This window comes from Protopterus annectens, chromosome 4.part1, assembly GCF_019279795.1.
Source record: "Protopterus annectens isolate FY-2018-M chromosome 4.part1, PAN1.0, whole genome shotgun sequence".
NCBI lineage: Eukaryota > Metazoa > Chordata > Ceratodontiformes > Protopteridae > Protopterus > Protopterus annectens.
The window spans coordinates 339416039-339431906 of NC_056734.1; positions in this window are offsets into that span (position 1 = coordinate 339416039).

The following is a 15868-nucleotide window of genomic DNA, read 5'->3' on the forward strand; positions in this document are numbered from 1 at the left end:
TGTTGAACAGATTAGTCCCACTAGACTAGTGGCCTTTTTTCAGGAGAGACCTATGTTAGCATTTATACTACTAGGGGAAATTTGGCCAGAGCATCAGGGAACTTACCCTACTCTTGTCTGTAGGTGGTATTGGATCATTTACATATACCTGAGTTACCACATACCCAAGCAGATGGGAACTCAATTTAACATCTCAGCAAGAACAACACACTGAAGAGTACAGTATCCCCATTATACTGCTCTGCAGTGTCAGTAATCAGTCTTCCGTATATAGGAATAGGATCTACGACCTTCTGCACCAAAGGTGACTGCACTGCCTGTTGCACTGTTGACACTGCATATGCATGTAATACAGTGACTGGCATTAAAAGCTTACAACTCATGTGCACAGTGCACTACTGTATTGGGATATGACCAGCACCTGTCATACTCAAATTAGTTTTACACAGTTAGCTCAAGAACATGGTTAGAATCATTGAGTCTCCAGAATTTTACCCATTTCAGTCTGAGCCCAACACCTTTTAGTGTCAACTTCCTAAGAACTGAAAAAAACCCTTTTTCATGCATATACCCATTCAAAATATTTCATGGGTGGGGTTACTGCTCTCTCTGCTGTGACAGTACTAACTGCCTGTACAGACAGTACACTGGCACTAATCAAGCTGCTGTTCTGCTGCCAAGACCCCAGACACTGATCATATTTTTAATAAAGCTAACGAATATTACATTATGATAGCTGAAGACAAAGCAGTCTCTTCAAAAGAGGGGATAGCAGTAGTCACACCAAAGCTGTGATGAAACCCTTGGGTGGAAGAAAAATAAGACACCAGCCAGGATTTTTTCAAATGAACACATGAAAACCACTTATTTTAAAAGTGATCTCATTACACATGTAGAACAATATTTCTGCATCTGTGGTTTTTATTTCCAAGTACTCATGGTGGATGACTGAAACAGCAGATTACAATGCCTGCAAGTCTATAACATAAACATCTGATGTAACTTCCTCTGTCAGTTAGGATTTCCAAAATCTAAATAACAGTCACAGACAACTAAAGGATATTAGAGGTTGTAACTCAGTAAAATGCACCATCATTTGAAACATTTCTAAAAACAGATGGAATCAGTCTTTCCTTTTTAAACAGACTGCAGAATGCTCAGGCAGTTCATCTTCATGATGATATAATGCAGTTTCCAAATAAAACCATGAGTAAATAGCCATAAACAATGTCATATTATTAAATGAAACTAGTTATGCATTCTACATATCAAATAAAATATGCAGTTATTTATATTTGTAAACCAAAGTCAACATGCATCACCTGACAACTACTACCATTAATACTAATGTTTCTTCTACTGTTTGCTCAGGGATTTAGAAAGAGTGCCACCATTTGAGTTAAGGACTGCGATAGAAAGGCCGTTGCTACAGTGTGGTACAAGCATATTCAGAGACATAGCCACAATGAGGAAAGACTTCATCATTGGCTAATTAGAATGTCTCATAAAAAGCCCCCCCATTCATCCCCACACAGTCCATAGATTTAAACACACACACATGCACACGCGCACACACACACACACACACACACACACACACACACACACACACACACACACACACACACACACGCGCACACACACACACACACACACACACACACACACACACACACACACACACACACACACACACACACACATCACATACTCCATATCTGTTCATGTGTTTTTGCAGTGTGTCCAGTGTAGATCAGTAATTATGTATGTATACCTGTAAGAAGCTTTCCATGGGCTTGCACATGTGTACAAATACTGAGCACATGTGAGTCAAATTGAAATTTTGTAGAGAGCTGTTGAGATGTAAGCATGCATGTATGAAATGGTCTGTTAGTTAATCAGTTTGTTTATATTTTATGTTGCTGCTATCCTTTTTGATGTGTTTCTATATAATAAAGCATATAAACGAACTACACTGCCTGTTCGTCTTGAATCATAACATAGGATGAGCAACATCATGTCAGAATGGGATCTAGAATCAAGACCAAGATGCAGTCAGTTAATGTTGGAGGAAGAAAGAGGAAAGGATCATCCCTACTGCACATACAACTTGCAAAACAGGATAGAAATGAATTCCAGGTACTAAAACTTGTTTAATGAGTTCTTACCCGAAGAAATGACATGATCGACAGACCACAATGCTTTGCCAGAGATGGCCTGCACCTGTCACCCTTGGGATTCCGGATACTGGCTAAGGCCCTTGCCACCCCTATAGTGCATTTTTTAGGCAAGGTTCAAATGACAAATTCACCACTGTAACAGGTACGAGCAAGCAAAATCTGGGGGTAATGCTACTCAATGCTAGAATTCTAAACATCAAAATGCACTCACTCAAGGCACTCCTTAAAATGGAGAACATCGATATCTGTGCAGTGACAGAGACCTGGTTCAAGGCTCCAGAGAGTGCCTCTGCATTACCAGGCTAGAATTCATACCACATCTTTCAACCACCTAACCTGGACTGAAACACTAAAAGCGTGTCCATATTCATTAAGGATATCCACACTCCAGGCTAGTTGCTCAGCATAATGCATCTGAGATTATTCAAGTGCAACTAACTCTGGGCAAGACTGCAATCCAAATTGTAGCTTGCTACAGATCCCCCACCATGCCCCAGTATTCCCACTCCTCATTTCTTGATACACTGGAGAAAATATTAGGGTACAGCCTAACAACCTAATAATGGGCAATTTCAACTACCCCACCATCAACTGGGAAAACTACTCATGTACCAACTCATTTGAGCAATGTTTTCTGGAATTCATAAATTCCAGTGCCTTGGATCAGCTTATCCACACCCCCACCAGGGGCAGCAATATCCTAGATCTGGTCATTACCAACATGGGGGACCGGTGTTCCACACCAGAGGTCAATTCCTTGTTGGTCATATCCAACCGCAAGCTAATCCCCCTAGACATCCACTTCCCTCCTCCACCCCCCATTAGGGAGACCACCGTAAATAATTTCTCCAAAGCCAACTTCACGCTTCATAAGGCAGAAGTGGCAAACTTCACAACACCCATGCAGATAGACAATAGAGGAATGACTGCTGAATCCTACACAAATGCACTTTATAAGCACTTACACAAGTGCATGGATTGTGCTAGCCCTAACAGAACCAAGATGCTATCCTCCAAAAAATGGAAGCCAATCTGGATGTCCCTTGCCATAAACAAACTCTATAACAGAAGAAAGAAACTGTTGCAAAAAAGAGTAAAATCCCATGATTGGAGGAACTCCCTGGTCAGCATTAGTAAGAACCTGAGATCCCTCATAAAATCGTCCAAAGCTAGTTATGAAAACAAAATCGCCACTGTTTCTAAAGACAACCACAAAGCATTCTATAGCTATGTCAAGAATCTCAATGGCAACACTCAGATCTGCTCTGAGTTACAGCACAATGGCACTAAATATACAGAACCAACAGATATTGCCAACATCCTGGCAGATAGGTTCAGTGCTAACTTTACCCCCTCTCACCCTCTAAAGGGCCCATCTCTATACTGGAAGAATGCAAAGTTCTTGTAATCATGGCTGCACAGATAAAAAACACACTTTCCAAAGCCAAGAACACAGCATCCACAGAACCTGACAACATCCCAGGCTGCGTTCTACATGAACTACAGAACTGGCACCCCACCTAAGTACCATGTTCAATCATAGCCTCATCTCAGGCTTTCTGCCTACTAGGTGGTGCATAGCGTTGGTTGTCCCACTCCACAAAGAGGGAGCCACCACGGACCCCAGGAATTACCGCCCCATTAGCCTGACGTGCCTGGTTTGCAAGGCCATGGAACGTATCATCATGGAACTTATAAACAAAGACATTGGTAATCACCAAACTTTGGACCCCACCCAGTTCGGGTTTGTAAAAGGCAGATCATGTCTCCTAAACCTGATAGACTTCTTTGAAGCAGTCACCAAAGCCATAGGTGAGAGTAAGGTGGTTCACACAGCCTACCTAGATCTCACCAAGGCTTTCAACACCATCTCCCACTCTGGAATTATAGATAAACTCACTCAACTAGGTATAAATCCCTATGTCACAAGATGGGTTGGCTCGCTGACAGAACCCACACTGTGAAGGTAGCAGACTTCAAATCTGAATTCAGACCAGTGACAAGTGAAGTACCACAGGGTTCAGTCCTGGGTCCTCTCCTGTTTGGTATCTTCTTCTTTGAAGTACAGGGTAACACAGAATGTGTTTGGCTAATGAAGTTTGCAGATGACTGCAAACTAGAAGCCATAATCGAAACTCCTAACAATGTGGACCTCCTACAAAAGGGCCTCACTGAAACAGATGCCTGGTGTCAAAGCCATGGCCTCAAGCTCAATGCCAAAAGTGCATTGTCATCCCTTTCAGTAAAAGCTCTGTATCCATGAACTACCACATAGGCGGTAGTCTACTTAACACCGAAAGTGTGATAAAAAACCTTGGGACACAGGTGGACAGTAGTCTCTCTTTTGGTAATCACATCGCCACAGTAGTCAGGAAATCCTTCTATGTGGCACACCTCATCACAAAAGGTTTCTTATCCAGGAAAAATGAAGTCATTGTTCCCCTCTGCTCATCACTCACTAGACCCATTATAGAGTACAATGCCCCTTTTGGTATGCACCTCACAAGACCACTACAACAACTGGAAAGGCTGCAGAAATACCTCAGAAACAGGATTACTGGCCTCAAACAGATGCTCTACACAGCCTGTCTTAAAAAACTCCAGCTTTACTCCGTCGCATATCACCTACTCAGAGGTGATCTCTGCCTAATATACAAAGCTATGTCAAACCCAGAGCTGTTGGACATGCTCCACTTAAAGAAATCTCAATCCTTCTGTGCTACACACTCTAGGGATCTAAACCTTGCCACCACAATAAACAGAACATGCTGGAGGGATAGATTGCTGTCCCAGAGACTTCCCATATTCTGGAACAAACTACCTACCTATATCAAACAAAGCTCCTCATTAGCACTCGTCAAGAAAAATCTTGATGATTGGATGGGAAAAAGGAAATTCACTTCTGTGGCTCTGCTCGACAGGGGCACATGAAAATGATTTTCTTGGATGGGTAAAGCCAGCGTACCTTTTTGGCTAGGCTTATATAGGCCCTAGGACCAATAGCCTAGTACCTACCTATGAACCTAGCACTCAGAAAGTTCAAAACAAATTTCTAGTAAAACATAATGTCTGAAACTGAGACATATTGATAAAAATATTCAGAATATTTACAAAAATGTTTGAATAATGTCCAAATCACATAAAACATACAAAATAAAGAAAATTACCACATTTTTTCATTATGCCCTACTTTTTCGCATTTATTAAAGCTATTCAAGATATCCAAAGTATACAGAGTGTTCACAAGTTTGTGCAGTATTACAGTGCAGTTAATTCACAAAATACAGTAATTTCAAAGCATATTTCACTAAGTACAGCATTTCAAAGAGTTTATTGTGCATTTGAATGTTATTACAAGTACCTGGTGTGTGTGCATGTTCATACATAATTACAAGGGCCGTATTTGCAGTGTGTTTAATTATACTTTGTTGGCATGGCTGAAGGATTTTGAAAACCTGGTCCACTTGTATTTGATAATAATATTGCAGAGAATTAGAGAGTGTTTGAGCAAGAGTATGATAAAGATGCACATACAACTCATTTATTCTGCTTAATTTAGCTGGTTCAGAAGCCATAGAAAGAGAGCATTCATTTGTGTATGCACCTGCTGTGTTTGCAGGAGAGGGGGAAATCATCATATAGTAGTACCGGCTGAAACAAGAGAAGACCCTGAGTGCTTAAATCATAAATTTGGAAAAATGTGCAATAGCCAAGTGAATATTACAATGGAAAGGCCCTTATTTTACACAAGGAGTCAAAAGCCTAGTGAAACTTTTGCAGCATATATAACTGACTTGAGAAAGGGCGGCCATGGTGGTGCAGCAGTTAGTGTTGTTGCCTCACAGCAAGAGGTTCTCCAGTTCAATCCTCAGCTGGGGTGCCTTCTGTGTAAAGTCTGCATGTCCTCCCTGTGGTTGCATGGGTTTCCTCTGGGTGCACTGGTTTCCTCCCACATCCCAAGGACATGCTGTAGGTGGATTGGACACTCTAAATTGGCCCTAGGTGTGAGTGGGTGTGTGTGTGTGCCTTCTGTGGAAGGTTGGGTGCTGGGCTGGTAACTCGACACTGTAAAACTCCACTACCAATCATGAGCAGACAGGTGATCCACTGTAGTGACCCCTAACTGGGAAAAGCCAAAGGTAGAAGAAGAAGAAGCCATAGAAAGAGAGCATTCATTTGTGTATGCACCTGCTGTGTTTGCAGGAGAGGGGGAAATCATCATATAGTAGTACCGGCTGAAACAAGAGAAGACCCTGAGTGCTTAAATCATAAATTTAGAAAAATGTGCAATAGCCAAGTGAATATTACAATGGAAAGGCCCTTATTTTACACTGGGGGTCAAAAGCCTAGTGAAACTTTTGCAGCATATATAGCTGACTTGAGAAAGGGCAGCCATGGTGGTGCAGTGGTTAGTGCTGTTGCTTCACAGCAAGAGGTTCTCCAGTTTGATCCTCAGCTGGGGTGCCTTCTGTGCAGAGTCTGTATGTCCTCCCTGTGGTCACATGGGTTTCCTCCGTGTGCTCCAGTTTCCTCCCAAATCCCAAAGACATGCTGTAGGTAAATTGGACACTCTAAAATGGCCCTAGGCATGAATGTGTATGTGTGTGTGCCTTCTGTTGAAGGTTGGGCGCTGGGCTGGCAACATGACACCGTAAAATATCACTGCCAATCATGAGCAGACAGGTGATCTGCTGTGGCGACCCCTACCTGGGAAAAGCCGAATGAAGAAGATAACTGACTTGAGAAACAAAGCTAAAATATGCAGATTTGGTGATTTAAGGGATGAGTTGATCGACAGACTTGTGTGTGGTATCCAAGATGATGATGTGAGAAAGTTTTTGCTTCATGACCATGATTTAACTTTGAATTAGCCCATTGAGATTTGTCAGATATATGAGCTTACAGAAAAGCACACAAATATGCTTGCAAATGAGAAATGCATACTTCCAGCATCTTCTAGTACTTATTTTGATAGCATATAGCACGCGGTTAAAAGAAACAGGCTCAAGCACATGGCAGCAACTGTAAACCCTGTGACAGTCCTTGGTAAACTCTGTAGCTTTCTAGCAAATTCCAGAGCATGCACAGTCTCAGAGAAGCACAAGGGTGAGTCAGCAATTTTAAAGTATGTTCCTTCACCTAGTCTCATAGTCAACTGTCATAATTGTGGTGGCAATCGTGGGTCTAAGAGAGAAAAGTGGTTAGCTTTTGGTCAACAATGCCACAGGTGTAAAAACTGGAATAATTTTCAAAGATTTTGTAAATCAAAAGGGGCTCATTTTTTTTATTAAAAGAGAGCATTGAAAGAGACAAGTTGATCAGTTAGAAAGCTGTAACCCTACCTTTTATGTTGATGGTGTGTCTGTGGTTAATGATACAGTTAATGCAACAGAGTTATGGACAAATAATAAAGTATTTTGTACTGTTCATATAACTGGAAGACCCATAGAGCTCAAAGTTGATATAGGTTCAAAGTGGAATGTTATATCAGCAGAAACATTTGCTAGACTATGTGATGGTGAGAAGCTTGATTTGGCAAAGTGTGCGAAGCATGTTGTTTATTGGTGGAGAAGAAATTCAGACCGAAGGTTCAGTAGTACTTTCATGTTACTCTGCTGGGAACTGCTATGACTTGCAGTTTTACATAGTCAAAAGGCACGTACAGTCATTATTAGGCCTCAGAGACAGTTTGAAAATGGGACTACTTTCATTTAATAAGGAAGTTCACCACGTAAGCTTGAAAGAGCACTCTTCTAATTTTGCCCAGTCTATTTTCTCTACCTATGCTGATCTTTTTGAAGACAAATTAGGCAAACTCCCAATTGTGTACTCCATGAAGTTAGACCCTGAAGTCAGCCCAGTTGTCAGACCAGCCTGGAAAGTTCCACTAGCAATGCAGAGCAGAATCAAAGCCAAGCTAGACAAAATGGTGCAGCAAGGTGTGATTTTTTTTCCAGTTGACGAACCAACTGAATGGGTATCTTCCATGGTAGTAGCTCATAAACAAGCTCAGATAATATCAGAATATGTATTGATTCACAAGATGTGAACAAAGAACTGAAAATACCTCATCATCCAATGTGTACAGTCAAAGAAGTCGCTGCTCTTATGCCAAATGCCACTGATTTTTTTCTGTTTTTGATGCAGAGTTCATTTTGGCAAATTTTGCTTGACCAAAAATCTTCATTGCTAACCACTTTCAGTACTCCTTTTGGCAGGTGCAGATTTTTGAGAATGCCATTTGGGATAAATTCTGACAGCGAAGTCTTCCAGTGTGCAATGTAACAATTTTCTTCTGGACTCAATGTGCTATTATAGTAGATGATATACTAGTAGGAGGTAATGGTGAAGCCAAGCATGACAGAAACCTCAAGAAAGTTCTGAAAAGAGCATTTGAAGTGAATCTTAAGCTGAATCCTCAGAAGTGAAAGTGTAGGCTACGAGAAGTTATTTATGTTGGTGATTTGTTTACCGGTTCAAGCTTATGATCAGATCCTTCAAAGCAGACAGCAATTCTTGAGATGCCAGCTCCAGACAATGTTCAAGCCCTACAATGTTTTCTTGACATGGTTAACTACTTAGACAAGTTCTCAGCATTGGTCTGAGAGCTGACATGTAAAGATGTATCCTGGTCCTGGTTAGAACAACACCAAAGAGCATTTCATGTGCTGAAAAAAAGAATTGCCAGTCCACCAACTTTCAGATACTATGATGTTCACAAACCAGTAATTCTTTCTTGTGATGCTTTGAAATTTGGTAATTCTTCAACAGAGCAGACCAGTAGCCTATGCATCCAGAACTCTAACCCAAATCAAGATGCAATTTGCCCAGATAGAGAAAGAATTCTTGGCAATTGTGTTTGCATGTTCAAAGTTCGATGATTATATTTATGGCCGACCTACTCAAAATGAAACAGGTCACCAACCTCCAGTCGCTATTTTGAGAAAGCCTATGCATACAGCTCCTGACAGATTGCAATGCATGTTGCTGAAATTGCAAAAGTATAATTTCAATCTTGTCTACACAAAAGGCAAACTTCTTTATCTTGCTGATACTTTATCCAGATCACCCAGACATACCACTGAACAGCATGAGAATGAGAAACTTGATTTTGAAGTCATGGGAGTGAGACATATTTCTTCCACACATCTTGATGAACTTAGAAGTCACACAGCCTCAGATCCTGTTCTTCAGAAGCTCAACCACTTTATTAGTCAAGGATGGTCATCACAGTAATCTTGTTTACAAGTAGACCTGCAACCTCATTTTTCTTTATAGAGATGAGATTTTTTTGACAATGGTATCAGCATGAAAGGTCAAAAAGTGATTGTTCCAAAATCCTTACAACAAGAGCATATTACCACCTTGCACTGTGACCACCCAGGAACTGATTCTACCAAAAGAAGGGCAAGAGGACTAGTATTTTGGCCTTCTATGTCAAAGGCTATTGAAAGGGTACTTTCATCTTGTTCTGCATGTAATAGTACTAAGCCACATCAACAGAAGGAACCACTTCAGCTAAACCAGATTCCTGAATTACCTTGGTTGACAGTAGTTACAGACAACTTGAATGGAAAGGACAATGTTACTTGGTATTAGTAGACTCTTACTCAAATTGGTTCAAGATTGCCCTGCTTCGTAATCTAGCATCCAGTACTGGCATTACTCAGTTGAAGCATCATTTTGCAGTCCATGGTAGTCCACACTGTTATTTCTGACAATGGTACACAGTTTACAAGCCAGCAGTTCAAGAGATTTGCTGAATAGTGGGACTTTATTCATGTTATGAGTAGCCCTGAGTATCCATAGTCAAATGGTTTGGCAGAATATGCAGTTCAAAGTGCAAAACAGTTATTAGAGAAGTCAAAATGAGACAGTATTGATGTTTTTCTGAATCTGCTGAGTCTCTGAAATATTCCTTGTGATAAACATCTTGTTCACCTGCACAAAGGCTTTTGTTGAGACCAACCAAAACTACACTACCAGTCAGTAGCAATTTGTTGGTTCCATGTGCTAAGAACAGCAAAGCAGTGAGAGCTCAACTCATGAAAAGACATTTGTCCCAGAAGTCCTATTATAAGTCCTGCAAACTGCTCAATCCATTACGAGAAGGGGAGATAGTAAGGATGCCGATGTCTAAAAGGTTTTGATTGGATTGGAGTTGTGAAAAGTGTATATCCAGATCTGAGATCATACATTGTGGAATCACAAGGAGTTGAATTTAGGTGGAATTGGAAACATTTAGTACCAGTGTCTGAGCTTGTATTGCAGCATCTTGTCTGTGAAAAAGAAAAAAAAAAAAAAGTTTGATGTGTTCTTCCATTCCTTGTTTTGTTACCATTGGCTTGACTGTGTTCTCCTTTCTTTTGAGTGAATACAATCACTGAATCATGATTAGTTTGGTCGTACTCTTCTCTCATGTTTTATGGAGTAGGCGATAAACATGCTTGTTGAGCCTTAATTGGCTTACTTTCATTTGATCAGTAAACTGATTGGTTCTTGCAGTTAGAATCATTATTTAATAACTGAGGTTAGTATAGTGGCTCCAAAGGTTTCATGTTACCCGGAGACTGGTCTTTGTTACTGGTATCCATCTCTGCTATGCAGTTTTTTGCTTGGAATTAGATTTCTCCATGAAGCTAAGATTGGTGACTTTTGGCATTTAAGCTAGATTATGGGCTGGATTGATGAGCTGCTTTTGATTGCCAGCCTCTGCCTTCAGTGAGGAGACTATTTGAAGAGTGCCATATTCTTGTACATATTTCCTTTATCTTTTATGTTTAGGATGGTTATTTTTGCTGTTTCTCTGGCTATTGGCGTGGCTGCAAGGTTTGCAGCCATGCACGGAACAAATGATTGTGCATGCTCTTTGCTTGTGGACTTCCCACAATGGGTAATAATCTGATTGAGGTTGTGCATAGCATCAATGGTTAGCTATTGCTTTTGCTCTATTTTTGTGGCTAATCGTGTTTTTATTTTATTGATTGCTCCAGATCCCTTATTTTAGGTCTGGCCAGATTATTTTGGGTTTTAGTGTTTGAGTAGGGTTTGCCCTTCAACAGTTGTGATTATTTATTTTGAAAAGCTGATCAGTTAGCATCAGTGAAGTGGGATAAATGAACAAAAGCTAACTGCTACATGATTTTAGATTTTGCCCAGCCGTAGTGCTTTGTTGATAGGGCATCTTTAGAATGGTTGCTCTGTTTGGTCGTTCAGTATTTTTCAACTGATTTGATTTACTAAATGTATCATACGAATGGCATTTGTGGAATTCTAATGTTATTGGTTCCCCTCGAAGGACATTTTCTAGATGATTTTTTATAGGCTCATTTATATATGCCTTTTTATTGGCTTTATATTAATGAGAATGTTGATTTTATTTTTTGATTGGCTAGTATTTGCTTTTAAGAAAGTTAATTGGTTGCAAGAAGTTAGGATCTGAAGACGGCTATGTCTGAAAGCGCTAATCCATTTCTACTGTTTGTTTTCATTCCAGTGGTTTTTAATCCTTTTTATTAAAGGCTGTTGACATCTATGAGGCTGTCTGTGGTGGCATATCTGTTATATTTTTTCTCTGTCTGTGAAAAATACTCTACACATTCCAGTAAATATGAACTATCCCTGTTCCTGAGAAGACACCTGAAACTCCTGAAACAGATTGTTCACCAAAGACTGTTCCTGTTGCTAAACTCAGTCCTAATTGCTATATCACTAGATCAGGTCACATTTCTAGACCATGTTCGAGATACATGGCAACTTGGACATAAATGTTGTGTTTATTTCTCAGTATCTGTATAATTGCATGTATTTTTTAGATATCATTTTATTGTGGACAATTCACTAAAGAGGAGGATGTATATCACTATGTTTGTATACCTTTAAGAGGATTTCCATGGGCTTGCACATGTGTATAAATACTGAGCATGTGCAAGCCAAACTACCATTTTGTAGAGAGCTGTTGAGATATAAACATGCATGCATGCATGTATGTAATGGTCTGTCAATCAGTTCATTTATATTTTATGTTGCTGCTATCCATCTTGATGTATTTCTATATAATAAAGCATATTAATGAACTACCCCACCTGTTTGTCTTGAATCATAACATAGGACGAGCAACACCCAGTGCCTCCTTTTTCTTGCCCTGGTAAATCACAGATAACTACAGTCAGTCATTAATGCAAGCCATCAGACTTTCATGCTTCATATCTTTCAGTAACTACATAGCAGCTCAAAAGCTGCAATTCTAGTGACTTTCTAAGTTTGTAAGGGGAATAATTAAAATCTAGTGCCTTCTGTGTGGAGTCTGCATGTCTTCCCCACCGTCAAGTGACGTTTAAAGACATGCAGATAGGCGCGTGCATGAATGGTTGTGCCTTCTTTGAAGGTTGGGCATTGGGCTGGCAACTTGGCACCATAAAAATCCACTGCCAATCATTAGCAGACCAGAGTTCCGCTGTGGTGACCCCTAACCGGGAAAAGCTGAAAGAAGACTAATTTTAGCTTTGTCTTAGAGATATGCTTATGTTCCTGTCCCACTTCCTTTAAGGAACATACCGTGAAAGGTATTGAATATTACCTTCATTATATATAAAAAAAAAACTGCTGTGCTAACTTATCAGTTAGTATAGACGGTTAATTGTGACACTTACAGCTGCCAGGTTCAGATTATTTTTACCCCTGTTGTAATTTACATATGTTTTTCAGTCTTTTTTTACATTACGTCCTTTGTGTGTAATAGTGGTGTATAAGACAAATATCTTCTTTGTAAGATGGGAGAATGCAGGGTGAAATCCCTTTTAATGCCTTAATGCATGTTACTTACAGTATACCCGATGCCCAGTGTTCCCCTAATCCATGTCTTCAGAGTTCTCTCTGGTGTCTAGTGAATATCTTCAATCCCCGTTATATTTAAGTGCTGTTAAGGTATTAGATGTAAGACTTCTGTCTGTTCACTAGTGGTCCCCAGACCCACATCTTTAGAGTTATCCCTGTGGTTAGAGTTCTCCCGACCCACGTCTTCGGACTTATCCTTGGTGGCTAGAACACCCTCAACCCAATTGCAGGCTTTGATCATTTGGTGTATGGACTGTGATGGCTACTTAGTGACTTTCTAAATTTGTAAGAGGAATAATTAAATTCCATCCCATACACACTCACACCTGACATACTCATTCACTAACCCCCATACTGCAACCACTCAGGCAGTCACACACTCACACATACACTCACACATGCAACCACTCATATACACATGCACTCACACACCTGACTTACTCATTTCCTAACCCCCATACTGTATCCTCTCAGGCAGTCATACACTCACACATGCACTCACACATGCAACCACTTACATACACCTGACATACTCATTCACTAATCCCCATATTGCAGCCTCTCAAGTAGTCACACACTCACGCATACATTCACACATGCAACCACTCACATACACACACACACCCAACAGTACTTGACCACTAAATTTGCCAGCAGCTTACCTCTGCCATGATGGAGGAACACAGCCTTTTGACCATATTCATTACCATGAGTAGCCAGGGATAACTGTGTTACTTTACACAGGCAGTTCTGGGGAAGAGAATATGTCTAGTTTGCATATGCCTCACATCCAGAATGCCTCATTTGGTTATAGCACAGATGCAGGGACAGTCCACCATGTTGCTGCATATCACAAAAGCAATGCAGAAGGTTGCCCCTAAATACAAAAACATTACTGTGAGGTGTACACCTAATGGTAACTTTTCTGAATTCAGTTCAGCATATGTGTGATTAACAACAGTATTCATTTTAAAAAGCAATTAACACAGATTCTGATTAGATGTTCTGTAATATTATTACATTTTGTCAATGCTGTGAGCATTATTGCTTTTGTACTGCACTATGCTTTCTTTCTCCTTAAACTCTGCAATGCATTCTGAATGTTCACTGAGTATGTGACATGTTAACATCTATGACTTCAAAATATGCATCCTTGTTAGGTTAGCATATTTAACTTGTATTATTTTGTACAATTTTGTTTGCTGTATTAAAGTTTTTCACTTAGGTTCTTAGGTTCATAGGTTCATAGACGTGTACTAGGCTAATGGCCCTGGAGCCTTTACAATCCTAGCCCATAGATGTGCCTGGCATCATGCTGTCTGACATTAGCTCCCAGTGCCTCTATCAAGCAGAGCCACTGGAGTGATCCCTGGGATGAACTTTCTATTTCCCATCCACTCATCAAGATTTCTCTTGAAGGGGGCAGTGAGGTGCTCTGCTTGACATGTATGGGAAGTCTATTCCAGAGCATGAGGAGTCTCTGGGTTATGAACTTGTCCCTCCAGCATGTTCTGTTGATTGTGGTAATGAGGTTGAGGTCTCTTGAGCATGTGGTGCAGAGGGATTGGGATTTTTTTTTAGATGAACAGTAGCATTTCTAACAGAGCAAGTCAGACATGGCTTTGTAAGTCAAGCAGAGATCGCCTCTAAGCAGGCGATATGAGACAGAGAATAATTGGAGTTTTTTGAGTCTGTCTGTGCAGGACATGTGTTTCAGGCCTAGGATCCTCTTCATGAGGTAGTTTTGTGCTTTTTCCAGCTGTCGCATTGGTCTAGTGAGGTATATGCCAATGGGGCATTATAATCAATGATTGGCCTAATAAGGGAAGAGTAGAGAGAGATGATGACCTCTTTCTTCTGGATGCAAAACCCTTCGTAATGAGATATGCCACATAGAAGGACTTTCTGACCACAGTGGTAATGTGGTGGTCAAAGGAGAGGTTGATGTCAACCTGTTTCCCGAGATCTCTTATAACACCTTCAGTGTTCAGTGGGCTCCCATTGATGTGGTTATTAGTGAGAACTGAGTTTTCCCAAAGGGGATGACACATTTTTTGACATTAAGCTTAAAGCCACGGTTTTGACACTAGTCATTGGTCTAAAGCCTTTCTGTAGGATGTCTACATCACTTGGGGAGTTAATAATGGCTCCCCGCTTGCAGTTGTCTGCAAACCTGGTCAGCCAGAGTCCCTCCATGTTGGCCTGGACTTCTGAGAAGTAGATGCCAAACAGGAGAGGACCCAGGACGGATTCCTGTGGGACTCCACTCATGACTGGTTGGCAGTCTGACTTGGAGTCAGATACTTTCATACTGTGGGTTCTATCTTTGAGCCAATTTGCAACCCACCTAGTGATATAGGGTTGATGCCTAGTTTGGTGATTTTATCAATAATTCCTGAGTGGGGAATGGTATCAAAGGCCTTGGCCAGATCGAGGTAGGCTGTATGAACTGCCTTGCTCTCATCCACTGCTCTGGTGACTGACTCAAAGAAGTCAACCAGGTTAAGCAGGCATGATCTACCTTTCACAAAACCAAATTGTGTGGGCTCTAGAGTTTGGAGATTTCCTATATCCTTGTTAATTAGGTCCATGATAATGTGCTCCATAGCCTTACATATCAGACTCATCAGACTAATGGGGTGATAATTCCCAGGGTCTGTAGTCGCTCCCCCTTTATGGAGAGGGATGACTGTAGAGGGAGTAAGCCTGAGGTGAGGCTGTGGTCGAACAGGGCACACAGACATGGTACCAGTTCACTTTGTAGTTCATGTAGAACACATCCAGGGATATTGTTAGGTCCTACAGACGCTGTATTATTGACCTTAGACAATGCAGCTTTGACCTGTGCTGCA